The following is a 6877-nucleotide window of genomic DNA, read 5'->3' on the forward strand; positions in this document are numbered from 1 at the left end:
GGCAGAAATGTACTGACTGACACAAAAATTAGCTTTATTTTCATTTGATAAAGACATGTGAAAGACACATGACATTTTAAAAAGCATTAATGCTTGTTTGTTAAATGTCTTCTGATAATGATTCCCATTTTCCTTTGCAAAATATTCATCAACAGATAAGTTAACATTATGTTTAAAATCCCACTCTGACACTCTTGATCTATTGGTAAAGCATTCTCAGTGCTATTTTAATTATGTTTATGACTTTTTAAATCAAAATCAAAAAGTCACTTGAAATTCACCTCTAAGCTGTGTGTGGTACTATTGTCGGAAGGCAATCCCTCCTCCCCTTCCCATCACCTATATCGAAGCTTATATTCTCTCCCACTAGCTTACAGCGTTCACATCCCCAATTCAACATAACCAGTGCAACAAGCAGGGAGCTTGTGGCCTGCCCATTGTATTTTCTACATTACAAATAATTCACAGTAACCTAAATAAAGACAAACTCAGATATGGTATTTTAAGTTTAAAGGGAAACCAAACACTAAATCAACTTTTTGGCTTTTCTGCGTGCTGCCCCCTACAGGTTGAAATGAGATGTTACAGTTGAATTTTGTGACTCTCACGTCATCATGCTCTGCAGCTCCAGTATAAGAGCCCCACCCATTTTTGATTCTGTAGTGGCTGTTGTTATCGTGTTAGCTTTAGCATGGCTCATTGGTTTATTGGCTTCAGTTGTCAAAAATCTACTGGCTTGCACAACATTCCAGTGGATTTGAAAGTTAGTCAACAGTGGTTGAGTGGAACTGACATTGAATCCAGTAAACTCCCTCCTGGTGATGGATTTGGAATGAACGTTTGGATCGTTTGCTTAATATGTTAGCCTTTATTTGCTTATGATGCTAGCGTCAGTTTAGAAGGTGGAGGAGAAAAATCCTCGAACTCCACAGAAAGTCCTGTGGAGATACTGGCATCACTTTGCTCTCCGTATTGAAGACGCAGAGTGACTACGTTACCTCAACCTCACTGTCACTGAACCACAGATCCAAACCGCACCTCCCCCGCTCAGTCCACCGCCCCGCCTTTTTTTGTTGCATTTTTCAAATCTGGTCTGAAAGTGGAGTCAGCCTCCAACTGTCCTGTTGTGTTACCTTTTAATTTTTTTTATATGTCCTCCATTGTTAGAAAAATACAAATACCTGCTAAAAACACCAAAAACACAATTTTCTGTTGAGCTGGTCTTTGTAGCTCTTTAAACTAATCAATTTGAATCTGCTTCCTAAGACTTTCTGAGGCTGCTTTGCTTTTTTTCAAGTATTTCTAGAACATAAAAGTCCTTTCTTTTTTTTATTTTTAGTTCAATCAACTCTCCATCAAGAAATGTTCAACAGACAGGACGAAACCCTTTGATGGCTCCTTCAGATCTCCTCCTCCTGTATTTACATTGGAGCCTGTGACTGCTTGGCATTTTGACAAGTGTGTGACGGTTAAGTCTTTGACAACAGCATGATGAGTCCTCGCACAATATGCTGTCAAAGAACAGCGTCTCTCAAAGCAGACAGAGCGAGAAGAAGGAACAGCCAAATGGTGCATGAGGCAAAAAACACAGCAGCCTGCGATATTATCATCAGTATAACTAAACCGACGAATGAATCATGGCAGACACTGACTGGCTTTGGGACAAGCCAAGCTTGATTACTGCCTCAATCGACACGTGTCAGTTCTCTAGGTGCTTTTCAAAATAAAATGATGATGTCCACCCAGAATCCCATCTTTCAGTTAAGGAGTCAGATTTTCCAGTAAGTCATTAAAATGTAACAATAATTTTATTTCTTTTTCTACGTTTAAGAGGATTGATTTTGCTGATTACAGTAAAGACGTTGTTGCTAAAACTGAAATATGGAAAAAAATCCATGATTCTCCACATCTTGTTTTTCAAAATATATATATTTTTACCCTGTCTGTTGCCAATTTTACACTCACAGGAAAGACTTCCTGCTGCTTCTGAATAGCCTCTTAGTGTCGGCTCTGACCTCAGGGAAAGCAAAGGGAAATGGTAGGAGTGAAGTACTCTACTAAAAGAAACAATTACAGTAAATGACTCGTGGACCCTTTAGGCCCATGAAGTATAGTTTCCTCTCTCCAGCCATCAGCAATCTTCTTGAGTTCATTGTGAACTTCTAAAAAGGGGTGACTCATAAACTTTGTTCATCAAGGAAATGTGAATGATTGCTGGTATCACTGATGGGGGAACTCAAAGTGGGGAGGGATGTGTAACATGAAACTGAACACTTGATCCTCAAACTCAGTTTTTCTTCAACTTTTTCATGCGTCCTTTTGAATCAACTAAAGCATGACGAGTGAAAGTTAGTCTGAAACCTTATTGTATGTTTCTTAATACAATATAATGTTTTCAAACTTACAGTTTATATCATAAAAGTGTCCAAAGTGGTCTTTTAATTATGATTATGTCTGTTGTTTTTTGGACAAAACAAAAATTATTTCTCATTTTCTAGGACATAGTTTCTGCAGAGCAGGAGGAGTTCCTCAGAAATTCGCTTTTGAGTTTTCGGTGCGACTGTATGTTGTAGTAAGGGTCAGGAGTCAGAGCTTTGTCTCCACCTCTGGTCACTGGCGGGAGCCATCCCTGGTTCTTTAAATCACTACATTTCCCAGCCGCTTCAGCATGCTGTCCCCAGATGCCGCCACCTGAATCCAATTGACAATGACCCATCTTAGTATTAAGCAGACGACCAAGCCTCACTCAGTGCGAAGTATTGTTTGTGCCATATTGCCTGCATAACCAAGCGTTTTTAGTCTGACCTGACTTTCTGTTTTCCTGACCCTGATTCTGCTCTGACTCGTTTTGTCTGCCGCCTGCCCGACCCATGCCTGAACCTCGATTACAAAAGCCTGACTCCTGATATTTGTATGCTTGTGACTGACCTCTGCCTGCCCGACTCTGCTTTGGCTCTACAGGCTTATAGTTGTAAATAAACCTACTGAACGTGGAACCAACTGTTTTCCTGTCTTGCCATCACAGTAAGCCTTTCCTCACTTCCCATCATCCCTTTGTTTATGTTTCCTACTAGCTTACAGCCTCTCACAACACTAAGCTACTATTATCAGTGAAACAAAAATGGCGAGCCATATCTGAGCTATCCAGCGGTAGTTTTGAACCAGATTTCAGCTCAGATGATTTATATCAAGACACCAATGGATAAATTTGTCTGCAAGTGGATGCATCAGAATGGAGCAGAGCAGGGAGCTTGTGGGCCACGGATTGGGTGCTTTTTTTGCCCCATGATTTGGTTCTCAGAAACATAGTTTTGATCTTAATGTCCTTTTCTCCATCATAAGAGAAATGTCACAATAACATGCTAAAAACATAAAAAAACATAATTTTCCACATGGTGGCTCAGAAAATGTATACAGATATTTAAGCAGGTTTAAAAACTAAATAAATAAAAAATAAAGGCCTAATCCTAATTTTTACCGTACCCCTATGACTTCTCCCTACCAATGCTATTGTAGGGGCATTTGGAGGCTTTCTGAAAGTTTCCGTCAGTTTTTTTTTTTAGGGTTAAACCTTCCATTGGGGGTTGCTGAGACCTCTACCAAGTTATAAAACCAATGTTTTTATACATTTCAGAGCGCTAGCAGCACTGTGCTAATGTAACTGACTATTGATGACGTCATCGAGCGGGAGTAACGTCAGAATTTGAAAAGACTATTTTTCCATAACTCTCCGTTTGAAGGGCTAAATGTAGGTTTAGGGGGAAGCCGCAGGGGAAGAATTTCTATTGAGCCAAACATGTATTTATTTTCATTTTGTTCAAAGAAAAAGAAAATGTGCACTTTATATCAAAAAATGCATCTCCAAATGACTCATTTTTCTCCAACAAAAATCATAATGTAACACTTTGACATACTAATATCAATAAAAACGAATAAATTTTTCTTCATTTTATTTGAAGATCGTCCAAAACTTGTGAAAATGATTCCTATTCTCAACATATGTCTTTATTTCCTGGTATTTGTCTGCTAAGTTTCCGCTAAAAAAAAACAACAACAAAAAAAAACGCTATATTGAAGCTAATGGGGGATACTCTCACAGAATTAGAAACGAGCTGCATGTATAATTTGCATATCTTTACAAGTTCTTCTGTCTATTATAACTTCTGAATTTAGTAAAACATCTGAATTAAAGGTTCTGTTTGGTTGACGCTTAAATTCTCACTGAGACCTTATAAACCATCTTTCATGACGGGTCTTGTCTAAACACACAGCTGTCATCCTGGTACGGTTTGCATGATGTAACAGTGAGAAATGTCACACATGTTCTGCTTTGTGATGAACCTGCTGAGATGAAAGACTTCCAAGGGAATAAAATCAAGATAACCCACATATGATAGAGAAAAAAAACTGCCTTTGATTGTATTTCTTGGTGGCCGGGCAGTTCTGCGCGCTGACTCATTCACTTTAAAGCCATCTGTCTCTGCAGAGTTATTGTTTAAAACATGCCATAATTGGTAAATGAAACCCGCATCGCCTGTGTTACACCGTTAAACATTCCAGCATAGAAAAGTTCACTTTTCTTGCTGTCATCTTTCCCGATGAAGCTGGCAGCCGGACGGTGAAAGTGTTTGGGAATGGAGGAGGCCCCCGTGTAAAGCGGTGAGACAATAACAGGACAATCTTTGCACCACACCAGCCTCAGTTTATTTATACTGTTAACACTCCCACAAACTCCAGTTGGAGACTTCTCAGCGTTAGTCAAGCTGGACACAGGTGCCAGCAAACCTGAGCGCCATCAGTTGGGTTTATGAATCACATGGATTTTTTTTTTAGGTGATACTCCACTCAAATCTTAACCCACATATGAGCCCATCTCTGGCTCTCTTTTTAATTTTTTATAAGATTGAGAAGGAGGTTGATCTTTGTTTGAAAGAAGGTGTCATTATTTTCTTTGTGTTGTCATTGGGGACGGACTAAATTAGTAAAAGCCGCCCACACATCTCCCTCTGAGTTCATAAAGGGCCTAATGTATTTTGTGTACACAACATTTTCCCCATTACACCCTGAGGAGCGACATCAAAAGGAGACACATTCTGTGAGAATATTTAACCCAGACGAGAAATAGAAAAAGTTTTCCCTGTCGCTAAAGCAACAAGAAAATGCCAAGCCTAAAAAAAACCTTCTCTGTGGAGGGAGGAAAAAGATCAAACCCTCCACATCCAGATCTATTCAGTGTCAATTATGGTCAGCTGCAAAATTCAACGTATTTAACTACTGTTAAAATGTCTGCACCCCCCCCCCCCATCAATGTAATTATCCTTTCAATCATATTTTATTTATTGTCACATGGGTGTAATTACAGATGTTATTGTTGGTATGAGTTTTTACATTCCCAGCTATAGACTTTATTGCAACCAACACCGATGAGAATTCTCTGAACCAGTAATGTGCTTTCACATGCGAGAATAGACTGGAGACCATGGAAGAATTGAGTTGCTGTGATAACGTCGTCTGCGACGCCGAGGAAATGTTTATTTCCTGATACGCAGGTACAAATGTTGCAGTTGATTCATTTTTGGATGTGTCAAACATAGCACAAGAATAAGCTGGAGTCGATAAAAAAATATATTTTTTAGCAGAATAGTGTTTTTTTTTTTTTTGACAAACATCGTTCAAAAGTAAAAATCTGGTGTCGGCTAACGTTGGATGGAGTTTAGTCGTGCTTTAGAAGTTTTGCTTGTTTGTGTTACTTCATGGAGGACAGTTTTGTGAAAAGAAGATTAATATGTTGATGGATTTGTCATAAATTTATTTATAAGTTTTGGAGTATTTTTGCAGGTCAGGAGTCTACTGAAAAAACATCTGGATGTGTTTCAACAAATGGGGCAAACGGTGCAGTGTGAGAGAAAAGTGTGCTTTGCTATAACCCTTTAACACTAGAGATGTCACTGGTGTTCTGTAAATCCTTCCTATCTGTGAAATTTTCCTACCTATACTCATTGCATATGCGCAGAACAAACATACGTCATAATCTTCAGTTTTGGCGATCCGCCCATAAATCTGTGCTACCGCTTCCATCTATAAGTTGCTTTTTACCGTTTGTATGCTTAATGTAACTGATGGAATGCTGCACTTATCATTTTCACTCTGAACGTTTAAGCTCACTACTTGATTTCTGGGACTTGTAAGTTATTTTCACACCAAAGTATTACTTTCCTACTCTGCTGTGTTTATGACCTATCAAAGCAGTGTGTTTGTTCACAAAGGTAGGATACCTGATAAGGAAAGACAATTGGATGAATGTAACTATCATTTTGTGCTATGGGTAGGAAAATCTCACGAGGTGAAGTAGATCATTAGAATGGTGGTGACGTCTAATAACACACACTTTTACATACCATAACTCTTCAACTGTTTACACAATCAATGTGAATTAGTTGAATCCAATGATGAGAAAACGACCTTTCATACATGTGCAACATATTACTAACACAAGTGTTGCGTAATGCTGCAGTACCAATGTTAAACACGTTACTATTATCAAGTGTTGCTTAACAGCGCAAAGACGCTTTTCTCTATGACAGATTCAGCTGATTCACATCGATTGTGTAAACCCTTCACTGCTGTGCAGTGTTGCAAATCAATGCAATGCTGCTGTTCACCGCTTCAGAATCCACTGGAATTAAGTTAATTGTGGTGACGGTTAAAGGGTCACATCGTTCTTTCAGGCTTGACCTGACCGAGGCCCTCTGTGAGCCTCCAGAGAGCCTCCTGACTCCAGGGCGGGGCCTCAGTGACGCCAATCCAGGTGACGTAACGGGTGTCTAAATTTTTGTGCCTCATAAAGGGGTTCTGAGCAGCTCTTTGTATAGCTTTT

This window comes from Oryzias melastigma, linkage group LG17, assembly GCF_002922805.2.
Source record: "Oryzias melastigma strain HK-1 linkage group LG17, ASM292280v2, whole genome shotgun sequence".
In the NCBI taxonomy this organism is placed as follows: Eukaryota; Metazoa; Chordata; class Actinopteri; order Beloniformes; family Adrianichthyidae; genus Oryzias; species Oryzias melastigma.